This window comes from Sipha flava, unplaced genomic scaffold (genome assembly GCF_003268045.1).
Source record: "Sipha flava isolate LNK unplaced genomic scaffold, YSA_version1 176_pilon_pilon, whole genome shotgun sequence".
In the NCBI taxonomy this organism is placed as follows: domain Eukaryota; kingdom Metazoa; phylum Arthropoda; class Insecta; order Hemiptera; family Aphididae; genus Sipha; species Sipha flava.
The window spans coordinates 287437-309443 of record NW_020272062.1 but is presented as its reverse complement, the minus strand read 5'-3'; the positions used below and the strand labels follow the sequence as shown (position 1 = coordinate 309443).

Here is a 22007-nt window from a genome sequence, read left to right as displayed (position 1 = left end):
TTAAGCAGTGTTCTAGCAAATCCATCATTCTGGCACATTTCAAAGAAGCTGGTCAATATCGTGGATACTGGCCTCTTAACTCGTTGTAATACGTTTTCCGTTGTAAAGTACAACCTTTGATCATTTTCCAGATCTCCAGCCAAAAGAACTTCAGTGGGGTGTTTTTCATTCACTAGAAATGAAAAAATATGCTACATCACCTCGTTACTACTGACATAGCATTACATTTGAAAATGAGTGATCCATCGTTTGAATTTTCAGCAGCAACTTTGCCATGTCACTACCATTGTTTACGTACTCGCAGAATTCAACATTTATGTATGCTTTAAATGTTTTTGAGAGTAAAGGAGAAAACGGAACAACCCAACTCAACTTCAATTAGGTACCAGCTGATTTACTTTGACTATTATTGACCTTTCGTTGTCATCAGTGGATCGCCGGCGATAAAGTGGATAACCATCATTCTAACTAATAGTTTCTACTTCTTATTATCTTGGAAAACATTTTGAATATTTTTGATCAACCATACCCGGGGAATTTGAATTTAATATTCCACAGGGACCATGAATCACATTTTTTGTAACAATTTCATGTAAAAATGAATCTTCATCACTATAGAGAATTTCCGAAGATATCACATCGTCGATTTCATTCGATTTTATCCTCTCTACCAACTAAATGAGAATGTGTGCTGTGACAATCCGCGTTTTTGCCACTAGACTGAATACATCTAACAGTCTAACCGAATACGCGATGCTTAACAATGAAGTCCATTAGTTATTTTAACTTTATTTTGAAAACCTTCGCGGTAATGTAGTAGCGACCAATGGGTGATTGGCCAAGAAATAATTCTTGTCTAATTTTTGTCCACTGTGAATTGCATGTGAATGTTATAAACAAACCCAATGACGTACATACGATATAGTATCTTGAGCGTATTCATGCATACGTCGCGGATCTCCGACGTATGTTTCTGGGAGAATAGTTGTTCTACCTAATTCTGTGCATTTTTACCACCATTATTGGCATCCCGTAGATAAATGTATTCTTCAGAACACAATTTTGCCTTGTTCAATCTGATAAATGTCAATTACTCAGTTTCAACTTTCACGTTCATATTTCTATGTTGTTGATTTCGATTCCATCGATTCCGTTCAACTTCATTCCGCGCTTCGTGTTGCTCGTCAGTTTGACTTGCTCTTGTATATCATTGACTCGCAGCATTGCGAGTTCCGCAACTTAAGCTTGTACACATGGTTGCTGGCATTTTCAAAAATGAAAATTCAACTGTAAATTAAAGAAAACTTCGTGTTGGTATTTGTTCCAAACTTAATATATTTTGTTATTAATTAATTTTTATTTATTAATTTAATTGATTATTTCATAATTTGTAAATAATATTAAATTGAAATAGTTTATACGATGTAATATATTTGTAATGATTTTTTTCGCATATTTTTTGTATGTTTTTGAATTTTCGTCTTTATAAATATATACATTTTCAATAACATTTTTTACATAAAAATCCTGGCTTTAATTATGATACTTAAAAGACAGATTTTCAAAATTATTTTTATAATGCTCTAGCTATAATTTTGTGTTGATAGTTAATAATATTTATTGCAACCGAATTTGTTATTTTTTGTAAAATATTATAAGTAATATAGGTGTTTTATTTTTTTTATTAATCCTCCATTCATCTCATAAAGTATACAAACAAACAATATTGTTTTATAATTAGACTATAATTGCATTTAACTATTATTATTTGTTTGATTAATGTTGTCTATATGAGTATATATTTATGTTATGCATCGAGGAACATAGTTGATAATATAATATTTATACTTTTAAAAGAAATTTTAATACAGTAGTTGTATGGATGTATGAAGTAACTTAGAACTTTTAACTAAAAACTGAATCACTCATACTTATTTAATGAGTTACACGACAAGAATTAAAGCGATTGAACATCATATGGTAATTATATGTTTGATTTACAAAAATAATACTTGTTTACGTTTTTAATAATGCCTTCATGAATATATAGGTATTCGGGAGTTATACCTGTTGTACGTTACTTACATGTTAAATGTGCTATAAACCGCGTTACAAGACGTTCAACGAGTAAAAAAATCTTTTTATATAACTCAGCTACTCAGGTTAATATCCTTTAGAAGCATTCCTAAAATACTGTTACGTACGAGTATACGTTGTGCAGAACATAAACATAAAACAACAATGCTAGTACGGAACACGTGGTCATAATGTGTGTGTGCTATATTGACGCCTGTGCTCGTTTTGCCAAATCAGCAGTTTAATACGCGTGTGCTGGACTGAACAATGAGATTTGCGTAAATTCAACTTTGAGCCGACCCCCAACACGTAGCCGTAATTTATTGTTTTTTGTATATATTTTTCTGTTAGTGCGAGAATTAAGTTTTAACGTAATTACTAATCTTCGTTTGCTTTTCATTTCGTAAACATACGAGAACGCGCATAGTGGACAACGCATAAAATGATACGCATAGCACCGCACGGCGCGGGTCAATATCATACGCACAACATTCTCAGATGGCTTAGATACCACAGAGGAAGCTTTAGATACGTTCTGTACTTTCAAAGAAGCGTACATTTACGTCTACGATATTCTGCCAACACGTCGCGGGGCACAGGGCCCGTCACATTGTTGACACGATATTTAATTGACTTGTTTTGCGTGTACCCCAAAATCGATTATTATTTTATTCGGGTAACGGACGTTTCTACGACGTGGTTGAGACGAACTATTGAATTTGAATTTGAGCACCACCATTCCCTTCCCCCCTCACCACGGCCGAGCGTCCCATATCGACTATGCATCCGTAGTAGCGCTTAGCGGGTGTATGTAAAAGGATATCAATCACGCCAGGAGACGTTTGCAGGGCGTGTTACGCCATTTTACATCGAGGTTACGTAACGTGTATTAATTAATAGGTTTTCACCGTCACAACTGTGTATACTCTGGGATAACACGCTGTCGAAGATGATAATTATTATTGCTAGTACTATCTTAATTATTATTATGATTATATTAGTATAGTGGTAGCTGTAGTACTACCTAGAAAGAATAGCTGTGGTAGTAGTATTAGTAGTAGTAGTTGTATTAATAGTAGTAGTAATTAGGTATAGCACAAACAATACTAAATTATGGCGACAACGATATAATGATTATTATTCTACTTAATATCATTATTACATAGGATTATCTGTATATTATATTATGTTCAACCTGTGACCCGATTATTATTAGACAACGTCGAACGCTTTATAATAGAGACTCGTGTTGTGTTAATACAATATATTGATATATGACAACATCCAAGTATACTTATTCGTATTAATGTTTAACGTATGTCTTCAATTTGATCGCTACTCCTAGGTTATCCTACAATAATAAGCGTAAACATAAATTACTGTTATCATTATTATATGTGCATATACGTATCACGTTGTAATGTTATAATGTTTACATCTTAGACATTTTGAACCGTTGGTTTATAATACAAACTCTCATCGCACTGTGTTAGTTATAAATGATATAAATACATGTAGCCTTAGTCTATATATTATTCTCAGCGTTTATAAAATACAGGAATATAAAACCATTATGGGAATTTTGTTTTTACTTATTTTATGTAACAAGATATTGACAACGGCTTTATAGACAGAATAGTACTCGAAAAAATTATACTGAAACACAATATTCTATGAATATACATTATAATTCATGCTGTCGTATATTTATAATGACATTGAAATCGAGCAATAAATCATTAAGTTATCAAATTCCATTCGAAGAAAAAAGATTTATTATGCATTTTATGTGTTGGATCATAAGAAATCATAAACAAGAATTGACAGCAAATTATAATTATAAAGATTCCATTCTAAAAGAAATAATTTCATATGAATTATGAATTTAACTATTATTTCTGTACAAATATCGAGAATAAAAACCAGAAATTAGAAATGTTACAAGAACAAGCAAACCTTATTTAATTATAAATACATGAATAAAAATTATTATGATGATTTGTGATTTACAAAATAACCTGAACGAATAAATATTTATATACAATACCCGTCAAACATATAGAGTCAAGTGTACATAGTATTTAATTAAATACTTTTCGATTATATATTATTGATATCCATTGATAGTTATATTTAAAATTCTGGTAATAGTTAACAGTTTGATACATTTTTTTAACTATATGATTACAGAAATATTATTTATTTACAACTTTCAAATAAACTATCTGATGTATTTGATTACACGAGAACCTTGCTTTTTAAATGCATAAAAATATAGAATTCCTAATTTCTTAACTACTGAATTATTATTATAGTGCGTGATTAGCAGTAATATTTAATTATTTTGAATAAAAATTATTTTCAAGTGTTTAAACACAAAATTAAGATTAAATCATAAATAAAAATAATTTTGTAAAATGTATACAGAGTAGCCCAAAAAGATATATCTATTGTAATAGCTTCTGAGATAATGGACGTAATCAATATTTATTTTTTCTATAGGTCTCACGAAAATAGGGACTAAACATATTCATACTTTTTAAAGTATAATCACATAAAATAACTTAATTTCATGATTTTTTATGGATATTTCCAATATAATGTAAAATACGTCAATAATATAATCAATTTACTGACGTGAAAATTGTAGTTGAAAATTATTTTTTTTATTCAACTACGCATGAGTAATAATGGATTTATAGAATTTAATTTAATATCTGTATAAATCATAATCTAAAATGGGAATTGTTATATGTATATATGTTTATAAATATTAGAAGTAATTTGTTTTCAAACCATACAATTATTAATATTTTTTGTTAAATGTAATGTCATATACGCTTTTAAATTGCATAAAAACCATTTAATTTATACTCCAGTGTTATCATAATATATAAATATTTTAATTAGCTTTTTAAGCTCTTAATGTTAGTTACAAAAAGCTTAAGGTAAATGCTTTATAGTAAATGAAATAGATATAAATCTCCTTAAATAATGATAATTTCTTTAACAATGTTTTTGAATTCACAGTTTTTTAAGTAAAAAAATAATAATAAGTAAAATATTTACTTCAAATTAAGAAGTTTGAAAAAAATTAGTTTAAAAACAATAATAATAAACAAGCGTCACATATTTTAATAAAAACACTCATCAATTATATCCATACCAAGGTAGGAATGTCGTTGTATCCTCCTTAGTACAAGGAGTATAAATTCATATTTTATAAAACTAATGCAGTGTAAAATGTATCAAGTGGATCATTTATTTTATACAAATTAATGTTAATCTATGCATTACCTTAAAATTTTTGTATAAATAAATGCAATATAAAATAAAATCGATATAGATAAAAAATTAGTTTTCACTTAAAAGCATTTTATTGTTATTAATGTATAATGTAATGTTATGCTTTTTTTCGAAACCACCAATTTTGAATTAAAATGATATATATAAATGCCTTTTGTGCTAAATGTTTAATGATCTATTCAATTTTTTAAGCAATGACCTCGTGTTATATGTTTTAAAATAATTTGGAGTTACATATCATTCAATAGACGGTACAAAAATTATTTTAATTATTTTCAAACAAGGTTTTTTTTTTCTAATCTTTTATCATTTTTTTTTTCAGTTATGAAAGTCTATATAATTCGGTGATCGTATAAATGCTTACCTTCTCAAAAACCACTTGTTTGGGCAACAGCATGATATTATTTTAGAGTCACGATCTACAGTAGTCGGTCAGTGTAGTACAACTACACTACATAAACACACAGACACACATACGCATACATCCTTGAACCCACATCATTTCGAACATGCGAACCTTAAAAATCCAAAAAAAGCAAGCAAGGACAATTACGTTTTACGGCAGCAGTCTAGGTCAAACGTATGATTTTAACGTTTAAGCTACAAAATTGTATAAAAACATACACACGATATTAATTTAGTTTTGTATTAAGTTTAATTTATATAGGTACATTTAAAATCATATTTATTGACTACTAAATACCTATTTTAAATTATATTAAATATTTAAATAAAAAATATGTAATGTAAAATGCAAACAATATACATCTCATGATTTTTAATGATTTACACAGAAAAAATAAATCAGAGTTTTACATAAAAGTTTAAAATCTTTTTGACCTAACTAAATGTATTAATTTTTTTACGATATTGTCTAAGTGAAAAAACATGTTTTCATAAGTTAAAACTTATTATGTATTGTTATTTTCTTATATTAAGGAGTACAATCAAAGTATCTGTACTGGTGTATGCCAATTGAACTTATTTTCAGAAAATATCTAGTCATATAGTTTGGAGATAGGTGCTTGTTAGAGTTCTTGAATACATTACATAGTTATTAATTTATCTTGTGATCGTGTGCATAAAATAAAAAAAAAAATGTGTCATTTACATTTCTCCTACAAATCACACTATTTTTATAATAATTTGTAACTATAATTTACGCATATTATACATATAAAATAAATGAAAAATCGTAGAATATTTTTTATAAAATCAGTTAGAACTTTAAATTTATTGACTAAGTAAAATTTCGAGTTTTTTCTTTAAAAATTATAATAAATAAAAATAATATAATATAATCTGCGACAAAACCTATTTATATAATACACATGTTTATAATTAATTTAAATTATGAATAACAACGCTGATGGAAAGAACAAACAAATAAATAGGTACTGTATCATAAGTATGACATGACATCCTATGTCTGGTAATACGACTATTCGGTATATAATCATATGTAGTAGGTATATAGTATATTACCCATATTTTCGTGACCACGAATTATAATCATCATTGACAATAGCGCTCAGTCAAGTTTTAGAATACATTCATGTTTGTTACGTTCTGCGAATTTTTTTTAAATGTTTACATTTTTACAGATGATTTCTTGACGACCGAAAATAAATATAAGTAAATTATTATTATTCGTGTTCATGATTTGCAAATAAAAATAAAAATTTCCGTACTTTCGAACAACAACGTAGAGTTAGTTTAGGTATTCGATAACGGTTTCGCGGAACCATAACAGTCACTAAAAAGTGTCTATGAGAACCGAATATTATAGTGAGTACACAGTGTTAAAAATGATACCACTACTTAATATTTGTGTATCAACAGTTTATTATATACTTAATGTTTAAGACCTAAAAATGTTCACGAAACACGAATAATAATATTTATAATAATAATATATGGTTAAAGATTGAAAATTAAATGGCAAGTAAATACATAATTTTTTTGAACAACACGCATTTTGAGTCTTCATCAATTTCTATTGTACTATATGTATATTATTATACAGTATGTATTTGTTTGTAATCTTTAAACATTTTGGTGCTTAATGTTTAACAACAGAATTATGAGTATCGATCCGTAGGACTAAATTTTTTTATACGTAACTGCAGTTTAATACGTAGTATACAAATTCATAATAATAAAATTTCATGGTTTACATTTTTATATTTGATGCTGTTTTTATAATTAATTGTTTTGCATTTTGCTTAAACGCCAAAATACTTATTTCTAAGTTTTCATTATTTACAATAAAATATTTTTGGTCAAATATCAAATAACAATTAGAGCTCAATTATGAAAAAATTTTTGATTCGTCATAAGTTAACAGTAAATAATTACATTTTGCAATATTTATTTATATCGAAAACGTGCGAACATTTATGCGCATGAGAAGCTTTTTGTTTGCTGCCAAATTAATAATATTGACGTCGTTACTATATGTTTATTAAACGAGTACACTTATTTTACCATGTATTTGATTTTTCTTAAAAACGGTTAGACATGTTTAAAAATAAATACAAGATAATGAATAGTTAATTATTTAATATGAAAAACTCAAACAAATTTTAATCTAATGGAAAAAACAATGTTTAGACGCTTTTTTTATCGCAGAAATGGTTTTCTTACATTATTGATTAGTAAATGAATATATGTCAGAATCAAATAAAAAAAACCATACTTCATAATGAAATCGATAGTAATTATTTTTCTACTAAAAATTTAGTACTAATTTTCAGAAATAATTCTAGTTATTCAATTACCCTGATAACACAGAAAATATAAACTTTGTATTAATTATTAATTCAGATTCAATTATACACTGTGGTATATTTTTACTTTGAATATTTCAATATAATTAAGTATTGCATATATATTTGACATATCTTTCTCGGTATTTTACTATAACCAAGGAGAAATAGCGGGGATCCGTATATATTCATCAGATAAAATATTCCATTCGTTTTTATTGCCATATTATAATTCAATTTAAAAAATTGACCGATTTCGGAAGCAACAGAGGTAACCATCGAGTAGTATGATAATTACGATTAAAACTCGGAAAACTATTTTAGAACTATTATCGCCAGACCTTAAAAAAATAAAAAAAACCACGGTGATTAAACTTTGACGAGATAAATAAATTAACCGAGACTTCCGTTCTTCCCAAGGACTAATTTAAAAACGGGATAGTTGCCAAATCAACTTTCAACTCACCGACAGATTCCGAAGTATACGGGTTAACAAACACGTGCAGGCATATATATATACAAAAACTTCACACACACACACACACACACACACGTATATATATATATATACACTTTTATCTTGACTTCAAGGACTGATTGGTTTTAATCATAGATTTTGAATATTTGAATATTGTAAACAATAGTATGAATACATTTTAAGAACTAAAAACCTAAGTACTTATTTTGCACTTTTTAATGATTATGATGTATACATTTTAAGTTAGTTTATTTCTCAGGAGCTGTTGATAAAAAAAAAGACAAATATTTTAAAATAGAGCGTTACTTTCAATATAATGGAATATATATATATATATTATATATGTAAATTTGGAAATCCTATATTACTTGGTAATTACACAATTGGTAATTATTATTATTGATTATTATTTAATTAATATTTGCTTTAATACGTTTTATTATTTGGTGAATAATTATGCCACTAAAGCTTATGTGTACTTATAATATATTCATTGATCCCTTGTTTGTATTTGTTCAAGAAAATTTACTTCCAATCAAGAATAAATTTAAAAATTTAAACTATACGTTTAGTTAATAACTTAATAATTTCAGTTGTTTAATTACATTCATAAAAATGTGTATTATTAAGGTTGAATATTTTATAGAATGAAATTATATCAATCATCATAACAACTTAATAATAATCATAATTATTATAAAATAAATCGAAATGAAGTATTAATATTTAAATAATTAGATAGGTGAAGTAAAAATATTAGCTTGCATTCATATGAATGATATAGATCCGTACTTTACACAGGATAGTTAATTTAATTATACACTTATAAAAACGGTAGTAATTAATTTGCTTTACACACAACTCTAATCGTAAAAAGTAAAGTAATTCTTGTCACTAATTATTTTATGTGATGGGATACAAGAATAAATAATATATTACGTTACGTGAGTGTACAATAATATAAATTATAAAAAAAATTTTTTTTTTCAAGAAATAAAATTATTGAAAACCGTGAAACGATTTATGTGAACAACTTTCTGACTTATTAAGAATTTATTATTAGATGTCATGGTTGCTTTCGATGTATGCGAATCAGAGACTATTTTAATATATCCGATAACATGGTTTTATAGAAAAATTAAAACATTTACTTTTAGAACCAAGTTTTGTCTGTTAATAAAAAACATCTCAATATTGGAAAATCCAATTTATTTTATAATTCAAGGTAAATACAAAACCCTTATTAAAAAGTTGACATTAGAAAACCATTACTGGTTTTGTATATTGATGTATTTTGATGTATACGGGTTGAGTTTGTGTATTTCCTCTTAAAAAAACAATGAACGGAGTAAATAGTGAGGAGTAACCAATTATTTCACGAAAAGTGCAATATCTAGTGGATTCATGTTGTTTAATTAAAACCTGTGTAATGAGTGTGTTGTACTTGATTTCTCTAAAAAATTGGAGATTATTATGCATTTACGAAGGGGGAAAATGCAGTAAACATATATATCGATTTACGATGCTAGTCGAACAACTAAATTATATAAATTATATGCTGATAAAATCAAAAGCCATATGTATCTCTAAATTACAAAATTCTGATGGTAACATGATAGTTAAGAAAACTATGAAAAACTTATCACTTGAACAGCCTAGTCCATCATTTATCAGTTATTCATTAGAATACATTCTCAAAGAATGCCTTTTTCAGGACCTATCATTCAAGTGAAGGTAATGGAATTTCATAAAAAAATTAATGGTGAGCTTTCATTTAATACTATCACAGGATAGCTTAAAAAACCACACACGCTGAAGCAGAATCCATGCTTTCCAAGAACTTTAAGTAGTTTGAACAGAAAACTGAAGCCGATGCGACTCAGCTATAATTGCTTCGAATAATTAGAGATATGGTAGCCAAAAAAGCTATGATCTAATTTCTTACTTAATTAAATTTTTAATTTCTACGAACTAGCGTAATATGTTAAAACAAAAAAATTAACTGACTTTTTCAAAGAACAATAATGGTTAATTATGTAATTGTAAGTATTAAATAAATGTATAGTAAATTTAAAAATAAATAAATAAATAATATGCTAATAAGTAATAGTATCTAATTGTATCAATATACATGTCACAATGATTGAAAAATAATAAATAATACGCATGAATGTTTCAAAAAATATTTGTTGCTCGCCTAACCATATTCTCGATTATCCGTCAAAGTTTTGGTTCGGTTCTGAAATCAAGGTTTTACTGTACAACTATATTTTTACTTATACGTTTGTTTAAATATATAAACGATGATTAATATGTGTTAATAATAACGAAAAGGAAATAAATTAGTTTTCAGTTATTTTTTTATACCTAAATCAATTTAAAGTTAAACAAACTTAAAAAAAAATTAAAAACGTTATTATTTTAAAAACAATAATCTTAGGCTTCTTAAAACTAATAAGAACATGTTTACAATTTGGTCATTAATAATTCTATAATATATCATGTACATGATATCACAAACAATTATTTATGCGTGTATAATGCTTTGATGATTAAATATGAAAAGAAAACTTTAGAGAAATTATAAAATTGAACATTAAATTGGAATTAAATATTTAATGATGTAAATTATTACAGCATACAATAATTTCTCTATTATTCAATAATGTTTTGTTATTATTATTATAATAAAGTAAGGATTGGAAATTTATTTAGTATTTTTAATTTTAACATCTGCTATTAAGTGAATAATATGGATATATAATAATAACATTTACTTATATATTAAATATCGTATTATGAATATTAAAATTATAATCTTAAGTTACTACGACCAGTATATTATACAGCAAATTTAATAAACTTTAAAAAAAAAAACATTTAAATTGTTTATATATTATTTATAATTGGTGATGTATGTTCACTTTTAACTTAGAAAGTTGAAGTTAAAAATATAAATAACGTGTACTTAATCGAAGATATAATGCATTATGAATTAGGAGTGTAATAGCTTTTAATCACTCGGTAAAATACGATTGAGAACGTTATTTTTGGTAACACGATTGAGAATACTCGGTTTTTTTTCCAACGTTGCCAAATGTAATCGATCGATAATATGAACACAATAATCTGATATTTATCGCGTTTTTATCGGATTAGCTGGATGTTAATAGTAAATTAGATACCAGATACGAGAGAATGACGGTTAGGCTTTGCAGTCGTCACACAACTATTCGTCTATTCGTATTAGATATTTTTATAAGTTGTACCTATTTTACAATTTTTTTATATATATATATATACAGTGTATGTCTAATACCTGTATAGTGTATATTATAAATATAGTGTATATTATACACTATACAGGTATTAGATATTTTTATAAGTCCTACATATTTTTAATTTTTTATTCATATTATATATTACATATTATTAGGCGCTTATTTGTATACGATTATAATTATTAGTTTATGATTTTTTTCAAGAATATTTATTATATGTATACTGAATTTTTCAAAAGCCAAATAAATGATATGGCAAACTATGGCAACGTTGGTCATAAATTCGTTCTCAATCGTATCGTTTTTTGGGTTTTTTTTTTGCTTAGCAGTTTATTTTTTGTTAATATTAAATGTTCTCAATCGTTCGATAGCCTAATTATTTTAAGGTTCTCGTGTACCTGTTAAGAATCGAATTAATGTATATAATTTTTTACATGTTAATGTTTTATTATGACGCGACGATTGATTACATTTTTGAAAGTGTACACATTAAATTATAAAAATATTATGTCACATATAAATTTATTTATAGTTTTAAAATTTACAATTTTTGTTAAGGGGGTCAATTTTCAATAAATATTTAAATTGTTTCAAAAATAGCTTTTTTGTAAGATTTTTTATGTGAAAAAATAATGAAAATGTGATAATTAAATATATTTTCTATTCGTAATTCATCGTTGCTAATATATTTTGAAAAATGTATTATAGATATACTTGAACTATATTTTTTGGACTTCTAATATAAATAATATTATAATTGATAATTTTATTTATTTACTCATTATACTAACGAAATAATTAGTACTTCAAATTTTTGTTTTTATAATATCGTTTTTATTAAATACGTTTAATTCAGTAATAAAGTATTACGTACCAGTATTTACATTTTAAATAAGTATTACTTTGAATTTGTTAGTTAAAAAATAATTGATTATGTAATTAGTATACTAAGCATATACTAGTTTTAACCAATAATCTCAACGCAGTTCACCAAAATATTATTTATGAAGTTTATTTCTTATTTATTTTAGTCTCCTCCAATGTACTTTGTTACTAAAAATAAATTCATATTTTTTCGTTTTCTTATGTTGACTTGACAGATTGATTTAAATAGAATATTCAACCTGCATACAGTTGGTTATTAAATTAAAATAGGTTTTGAATTCAGCTAAATATAAAATATCACATTCATTATATTATTATTTTCGGTAAACCTTTGAAAAACATTTTTTTTTTAAATAATTGTTTACTTTAGCGATCTTATCAAAATAACCCAAATAAGAGAACACAAGAAAAAAGATCACAAAAAATTTATTAGGAATATTATTAAATATTTTACAGTATTCCAGTATTATTGTATGCAGGAATAGTTATGATGGAGCAGTTTTATAATTCTGATTATATTAAACATTAATTACCCAAGGATACCATGTTTGTATAATTTTGCTTTATGCCAATAATGAATTTGTTATTCTTTTACATTTAAAACTGTTACACTAAAAACTAAATATTCAAAATATCAATGGAAAAAATATTTTTTCCAAACGAAGATAATTGATTAATAAATTGTAGTTTTCTTATTCTTTGAACCAAGGTATGCTAAATTATTTTTTTTACTAAAGAATTATTCAATTTGTTTAATAATCAAACGTTAACTCAAAACTTTTATCTAATTAATATGATAAATGCAATTAATATATCAAAGTCATGATGAAGTTTATTTCATATTAATAATTTTAAAATTGAAGTCATCCATAAAGTCGGTAGAGATTTTTTTCTAATCATAATCACGAGCTATTTTTAAACCTATTCAATAACATTAAACGTACTAAACTAATCCTTTTTTTTTACAATATCAACTACAAATAATTTTTATAAAATGCATGAATAACACGAATAGCAGTCAAGTAGAAAGATATTTTACTGAAAATCTAAACTAACTGTGTAAAGAACGTGAATGTCACATGGATATCAATAAAATATTATTGTAACATTGTAAGTAATAGTACAATTATATTGTTTTTTTATAGAAAAAAATAGACGGTAATTAGGATGGGATATTCAACAAATTGTTGTCGGTGAAAATGTAAATAAATTATAACAATTTTGAGAGTATTTCAAACAAAGTTTGTTATCATCAATTTATAAAAATATTCACCCCAAAAAATAAATATTAAATCATAGGTATAAATAAACAAAAACTTATGTAAATATTTAATTAAGGTGTAAGAGTAGTTAGAATTTAAATGACTATCCGGGTGATGTGAACAGTTTTATCATTTATCACACGTCTGATAAATACAATTACTTTTTACGCAAAATTCTTTGTAGAAAATAATAATGATTATTGCATTGAATTGTAAAAAATTTGAAATTCAACTATACATTTAAAGCATACAATGCAATAATAACTGTGTATGCTTAATTTTTAAACGAGATATTTTTATGTGCTGCTTAAATGATTTTTACATCGATAATAAATTTACAAAAGTGTATAAAATTAAAAAAAATATTTTTTTTGTAATTTGAAAACTATTATTTGAAATTAGCGATAATTAAAATTTTATGATTCTTGAGATTTTTAAAAATGGTGAGTAATATAAATATATATTCTTTTCGCGAATAGATTAGTTGTTCTTTGTTAAATTTTTTTTAATGTATATTTCGATTTATTTTGGTTGTAAAAGTACTTTAAAATATTCATTGAGTAACTATTATATGACTGAATTTCTACTTTATTATTATTTAGTCATTTCCTGAATTCTTCACTAAGTAGTTATAGTAAGTATATTTTCCAAAAATTATCTAAATCTAAAAAAAAAAAAATCTAATGAAATGTTAAAAGTGAAAAAATACACCAATTTTTTACAAAATAAAATTTTGTTCTGATTCATAGAATAATAGATAGTAAATCGAGTTATTGGAAATGATGAAAATTTTGAACTTTTTTTAGGGAATTTATAAAATAAAACTTGAAATAATTACTTCAATGACTAACAAATTAATGCAAGTTTATTTTATATATTTATAAAAAAGTTCAAAGACTTAACATTTGAAAACAAAATTTTATTATCTATAATTTTATTTCAGTAGAGTTATATTAAAACTCGAATAACATTTTTCGTGAATTTAAATAAATGTATTTTAACATTTATTCGTTAGTGTAATTCGAATTTTTGCATGTTTTCTAGATTTAATTAGAAAACAGTTTAGTTAGTTTCGAGCTTTGTAGACGATTGATTTTATGAATGCTGTGATATGTCGTCACCTTTAAATATGTGTAAATTAGTTATCATCTAGGTACGCAATATTTCAAAAATGTCGTGCCACTTGAACTTCTACTACTAGTGTTTTATTTGATTTTAACTATTTTTAGTTGAAAATTATTAATTTTACTTTTTTTAATATATTTTCTAATTCCGTAATTCTTTCTGTGTTCTTGTAATTAGTTGCAGAAATATATATTTTAATAAGTTAATTAATTTTAATGATTGGTTAATTTGTTTAGCATACTACCTATCACTATTGAGTATTAATTACTAATTGTATGTAATTGAATATCATACATTATTATAGTATAGTATCAAAATTCATGATAGTAAAACGTTCAAATGATTCCTTAACAATGTAAATAATGCTTAAATGACAATAAAATGTTATTAAAAAAGTAAAGATTATGGTTTCATTTTAAATGAAAACTAATACTATATAATTATACATTTATAGTCGATTATTACCAGTATCTAATCAATAATTTATTAAAATTTTATTATTTCGAAAAAACTTTCAATAATAAACATAAATTTAATATAAAAAAGCATAAGTTAAATTATCAAATAATATGTTTTAATATTTACTGACAAAACTAATTTCGTGTATAAACAAAAGTTAATGAAAATACAAATTCATATTTTTAGCAAGGAAAACTAATTGCTGCAGTTAATATCTGTACATAATACATAATACATTTTAAAAACGATTATTCATACCTATATCTAGTTTGTAAATAGTATTCATTAAGTTTTAAGTATGAGGACTGAGTGTTAACTTAATAATATTAAATAATAAATCATGATTATTGAATATTTGTTTCTTCGTTATTGATAATTAAAACGAAAAATTAACAATAATGTAATTTTTTTAACTTGTTTTTTTTTATCACTGTTCATCACATCCATAATCGCTGTACTTAAAATACTATTCTTAAACATAAACTACTCACATGACCCATGCATAAAAAATATTTGTGAGGTTACATGCTATTTATTTATCCAAGTGTAGACTCCTAGAACTAATATATGTATATTCATATTAGTTCAGTAAACTATATATTATATATACTCGAAACGATAATGGTAAATGAATGTTGCGACGGATAAAACGACTTGTGTGGCTGATACGAAAACAAAAGATCTTGAGTAAAATTATACATATCTGTCACGTTTGTCTAGGATATATCAAGTTTTCGAAATTTACGTGTCACTGTTCCGTTAAGCATACATGCTACGTGTTCCCTGCCCGGTACGAGTGTGTGCAAGTATGCGTGTGTGTATTAAGACATTTTTGCAATGTCCTCGCTGAAGATGAATAAAATGGACAAAATATATATGTACGCCGAAAATACTTGTCGCACACGTACTGAGGTAAGACATGTGCCGAATATGTATACTATTATATATTATGATATTAACTATAAAAAGTTTTTATAATATTTTCTCTCACTTTTTGTGTTCAACCCTATAGATGATTTCGCCAGACGGACATACACTCTTCACTCTTTCCTGTTTCCAGTTAACCTATTTATAATATAAAAATAAAATACTTGTAATAATCATATATTTATTATGTATACATTTTTTTTGCCAAACTTTATTTTTGAAATTAAATGTCTAAAACTTGTTATTTTGATGCGTATAGAAACTATTAAATCTATTATTGAATCTTTATACACATTGAGCCTAGATTAAAAATATTTTATACAATATTATGTAATTGTATACTATTATACGTAGTTAAGATGTTTTATAAAATTACCAACTGGTCATAAACAGTAAACAAAATAATTAGTTGGGTTGAAATAAAATTTATGGTTAGAAATTCATAGTTAATTATAAGGTGATGTGGAGATTACTTAAGTATTACTATAGTGTTTAATATCTGCACATACAATATTTTTATAAGATAATGAGTTATTATAAAACATTTTCTGAAAAAAATACAATGATGAACCTGCTGCTTCTTATTTATTGGTTATGAATTTTAGATGAACACAATTTATCGATGTTTTATTTGCTAATTTTTTGTCATTTAGTTTTTGCATTGATTAAATATATAATCAATGATATTCGTTCGATAGTGTTTGCAAGACTCAAGGCGGTTGAGGTATAAATCTTTCTTTCTCATTTGAAACATGCCATATTAAAACAATAAGCAATAACCATCCTCACTCATTAACAGTTCATGAACACTTTTTTATGCAATATAACTACTTTCGCTAAAAACTAAGTAATTTATTTAAAATAGATTCATATTTAAAGTGTTCTGTTTGGCATTGAATCAAAAATAAGTATACATTGAATGTAAAATATTTCCAATTACTTTAATATAGTGAAAACTACTTTAAAGTCAGAGCGAATAGCACCAAATTTTAAATATAAGGTGTTCATTTTATTTTGCTCAAATTAACGTAAGATAGTGATTAACACTAGTTTATATTAAATTTATACGAGATAATTGTTTGAGATCTGTTATATATTGCATAGGAAATTAAAATTCTGTCGATAAACAGGTATTTTTGAAACTTCTTGAAAATAATGAGAACATTTAAAAAAATATCTCGTTTCGAAGGAGATAATTATTAATATTAATTTGTTTAATTTTCAATTTTTACAGGTTATGCTTGAAAATTATTCCTAGATTTTTTTTCCTACTGTATCATAAAAAGTGTTTAAAAAAAAGAATTTATTACATAACTCTTTTTCTTCGACCAAAATATAAAATTGTTTCATATATATAGTATCAATAAAGTAGCTTAATTAATTAAATAAATAAATAAAATAAATAAATGCTTAGTCAGGAGTATTTATTTATATATTGATGTGTGTATAAAAATACGAAGGTTAACCTTTTACTAATTTTTAATTTTTTTAACATTTTTTTATTATTTTATTCATAACACGTGAAAACTTAATGAGGGAAAATGTTATCTTCTTCTTTTAAAACTAATTAATAAATATACTCAAAGGAAATATTGTTACTTATAATATTTTTATTTTACTGAAAAATACAGTGAGGATTTAATTGATTTAATTTAAGATTTTTTGTACCATATAATATACAATAAGAGCTTCGAGATAAATGCACAATAGTCCATACTAATTGAAGATTTTACATAGAATAAAATAATATATATTATATCTTTGTTTCTATTTTAAGAGGACAAAAAGTGAATTAAGTTTTATCCTTCATACAATTATTTAATAATTATCTTTTTTCTTTGCAACAAAACAGTAAGTTTTTTAACAAATTTACATGAAAAAACAAACCCCCGAGAATATTATTCGATTTTTACTCTTTTTAGTTTATCTATATATTTTTATTATTATGATGTAGCTGATTTATTATAACATAAGACAATATAAAAAACATTTCGAATTATTATTGAATTTCATTACAGTCAACGCATAAAGGTGTACAATTTATTTTTATTACTATAGTTTTTAATTCCCGGAAACAAATGGTTTTATTTATTGTCTACACTTACAAATATTTATCTCTTGGTTTTTCTTTCTGAACTGTTTATTATATTATAATAATATTATGCATTACTATGCCAAACTATTTATTAGATGTGTGTTATTCGAGTAATAAATTAAACTTATTACAGTTATTTATCAAAAATTAATTAACAAAGTTTATAAATTAGATGAACATGACTAACCAATAAATTGCAATTAAAATAGATATAGAATATTAAAATATTTTAACGAGTATTTTAACTAGTATATGTGACTTAATAATTACGATATTACTAATAATTTGTATTTAAATATTGTACATTTATATCGGTGGTATTCTTAGTATTTTTTTGAGCGATTGGATGAATTTAATATTTAAATATTAAGCCGATTGAGGTTATTTAAAATATAATTTTAAAAAAAATGGGTATCTTTCTTTCTAATTTCTTCCTTTCCTCCATATATATTCCCATAATATATTTGTATAGTTAAAAGATTAAATAAATTATGAAAGTATTAAAAACAAGTAATCTTACACAAGATTAAATCCGTCGTTTAAAAATATCGACCAACAATATTTTGTTATGAAATATTAAAATTTAAATCATTGGCAATTTTCAAAGTTTTACCACCAAGTTATTTATGAATTTATTTTGCCAACTCAATCAGTTTAGACGGATTTTCTTTTAAATTAAGACTATAAAACTATAACTCGTAGAGATTATCTTGTAATTGAAACTGACGAAGACAGAAAACGCACTGTAATGAATTCGTTCACTGATTACATATATACAACTTAAACTTAAATTTGTCAATTTATTTATCACTTTCTAAGATATTATTGATTGTCAAACTTACTTGAAATTATACATATTAATATACTGTATGAAATATAATATCACCAGAATAAATTTTGAGTTATTAACCAAGAGTTTTAAAAATAGGTTATAGTGATGTAACTTATTTCTAATACACACGTGAACTATATATATAAATACATACAAAATATTTTTAAATTAGTAAGAAGATAATATTTATTACATAAATTTTTCTAAATAATTCTCAAACATTGATAAATTGTGATCATATCATTAAAAAAATGTTGTTATTTATTTTACTATTGATTAAAACTAAGTACTATTTACAATTTATTAAAATATTATTTAAAATTTTAAAACTGTTATTGTAGGATTTTCTTCGTGATATTTCATTCTTTGAGTATATGGGTTTTAGGTTAAATTACAAGTTAAATCATCGTATAGGAGTATTCTGAATCATTTAATAGTAAATCAATAAATGGACACCTATTCAAGTTTAGTAACCGAAGTCTGCTAACTGGTAATAAATCAATTCTGTTGCAATTTAAACTCAATTTTATGTTAGTTGACAAATTTATAATAATTTTAGTTATGAGTAAGATGAGTAAAATGTGCTTTAAATGTAGTAATAACGACAGTGAAGATATATTTTCAAATCGATAAAATTATAATTATTGATTTTAAAAAATTAATTTTTTTTTATATAATGACATAGGTTCATTGAAATTAACTATTCAACTAAATATAATTGCCGATTTATAAAGATCTCATTGCATAATACTTTACGAATATTTATTTAAGTTCGTAGTTTGTATACATTATATATTGTTTATATTTTAAAGTAAATACGATGTATAATATTATACCGTGTTTATTTAAACTGGAATAGGATGGCGAAACGAATTGCTCACACTCGATACGCCAATACGAATATAATAAAAGCTCTATTAAATAAATATATTGCGTCCAAACTTAAGGAAACGAGAACAACTGAAAATAAAATGGATTTTTATTTCCCATCTATTTGTTTGTGTGTGTGTGTGTGCACGTGCACATTGAGGATAAGAACACCAAATATTTCTCACCAGTTAGATTGTATACGTTTGTACCACGCGTAGAGCATAGTATTACTGAGTTATTTTCACGTGCCGATCCCCGTCTCTTACCTTAACGATTTTCGTAGTGCTCGTGGACGATGGACGTATCATGTTCAGTGATGTTTACCAAATATAATATTGAATGTATTAAATTAAAAAAATCGCACTCGTTGGATGCACGCAAAACAACACGTACAGTCAGTCCGACATTTTCAGCGGTAAAAATCGGGGAACAATCGATTTCGGTTTAAATTCGTTAGAACACAAAAAATATAAAAGGTGTACGCGCGGTTGAATGTTTATGTGTGTGTTTGTACGAGGAGGTCGACAAAAAAAAAAAAAAAAAAAACCGCTCCAATCGAAAACTAACGATTTAACGAGCAAATTAAACTTACGGGACCTGGTCGAGGCTGAAGAAGGTGTAGGCGGAAGAAAAAGACGTGGGTAAGTTTTCTGTTTTTCTGAAAACGATCGCGGTCGTGGTTTATCCACAGGCGACGAACGGACCGCGAACACGGTATAATATGGAGTGCGAGGAGATTGTGACTGGAACGGGACGCGGTCACGACCGAAACGTCCTGCCGAAGAGCGCGCGCGACATGTAATGCGCGGGATGTGTGTGTGTGTGTGTGTGTGTGTGTGTGTGTGTGTGTGTGTGTATGCGTGTGCGCGTGTGTTTGTGTCGCATCCACGCGGTCGTCCGGAGAGGGGGAGTCCCCTCCGACCATAGAGTGCGCACGCGGTGTTTGTGCCGCCGCCGCCGCTGTCGAGCGCTGTGCGCTATGTGTGTCACACGCACACTAACAAGTGGGAAAAAAGACAACGTGAAAACAATATAATTATATTAATATTAATAATAATTAATTATAATAATAATAATAGTTTGTGTAATAATAAAGTGTTACTATGCCGATGTACGATCTTAAAATTATCGTCGTGGTGTGTTTGCAATTATGTATTAATATGCAATATACAAATCCCCGTCCAATAATTATAGCGATGACCCGCGGTCGCCGCTGCGCGTTTTCCTTTTCGGAGCCGGAAATGATAATTTTTTATCTCCGGCGATACCGTTGACCTAACCACCAGTACAACACCGCGAACAAAATATAATTATCGGTGAAAGTCTTAAACACTTAGGTGTATGGAATTATTATTTTATCCGAATTACGAAACAATCAAAATCGATATTACTTAATGTATAATATACTCTCGTAGTTATGTATGTTTCACCGTTTTTCGTCGTATACCATTGATTTTTAAAATTGGTTAAAAATTATAGAATTTACTTGTGAATATAGCGTACTATATAAGTTTTACTATACGAAAAACTTTTAGAGCGTTTCATTTTCTATGTTTATTCACGAAAATACATCTAAAATATGTAACGTAAAACCAATATTACATAACATTATACCACACTCGCGTACCTACATTAAGTCTGCT

At 25.8% G+C, this 22007-nt stretch overlaps 1 protein-coding gene across 3 annotated transcripts in view; it reads right to left on the bottom strand.

Annotated features, from left to right (window-relative positions):
• Window positions 1–21163, bottom strand: part of LOC112680425 (protein phosphatase PP2A 55 kDa regulatory subunit) — a 74437-nt gene extending 53274 nt beyond the window's left edge. The window contains exons 1-2 of one of the 3 annotated variants that reach the window (XM_025550509.1): window positions 20631–21163; window positions 16632–16705 (exon numbers count right to left, since the gene is read on the bottom strand). The gene's annotated coding sequence lies outside the window, so the exon portion shown is untranslated. The remainder of the gene's footprint in view (window positions 1–16631; window positions 16706–20630) is intronic. The other 2 variants (XM_025550507.1, XM_025550510.1) reach the window with 2 other exon arrangements.
• Window positions 21164–22007: the final 844 nt, after the last annotated feature.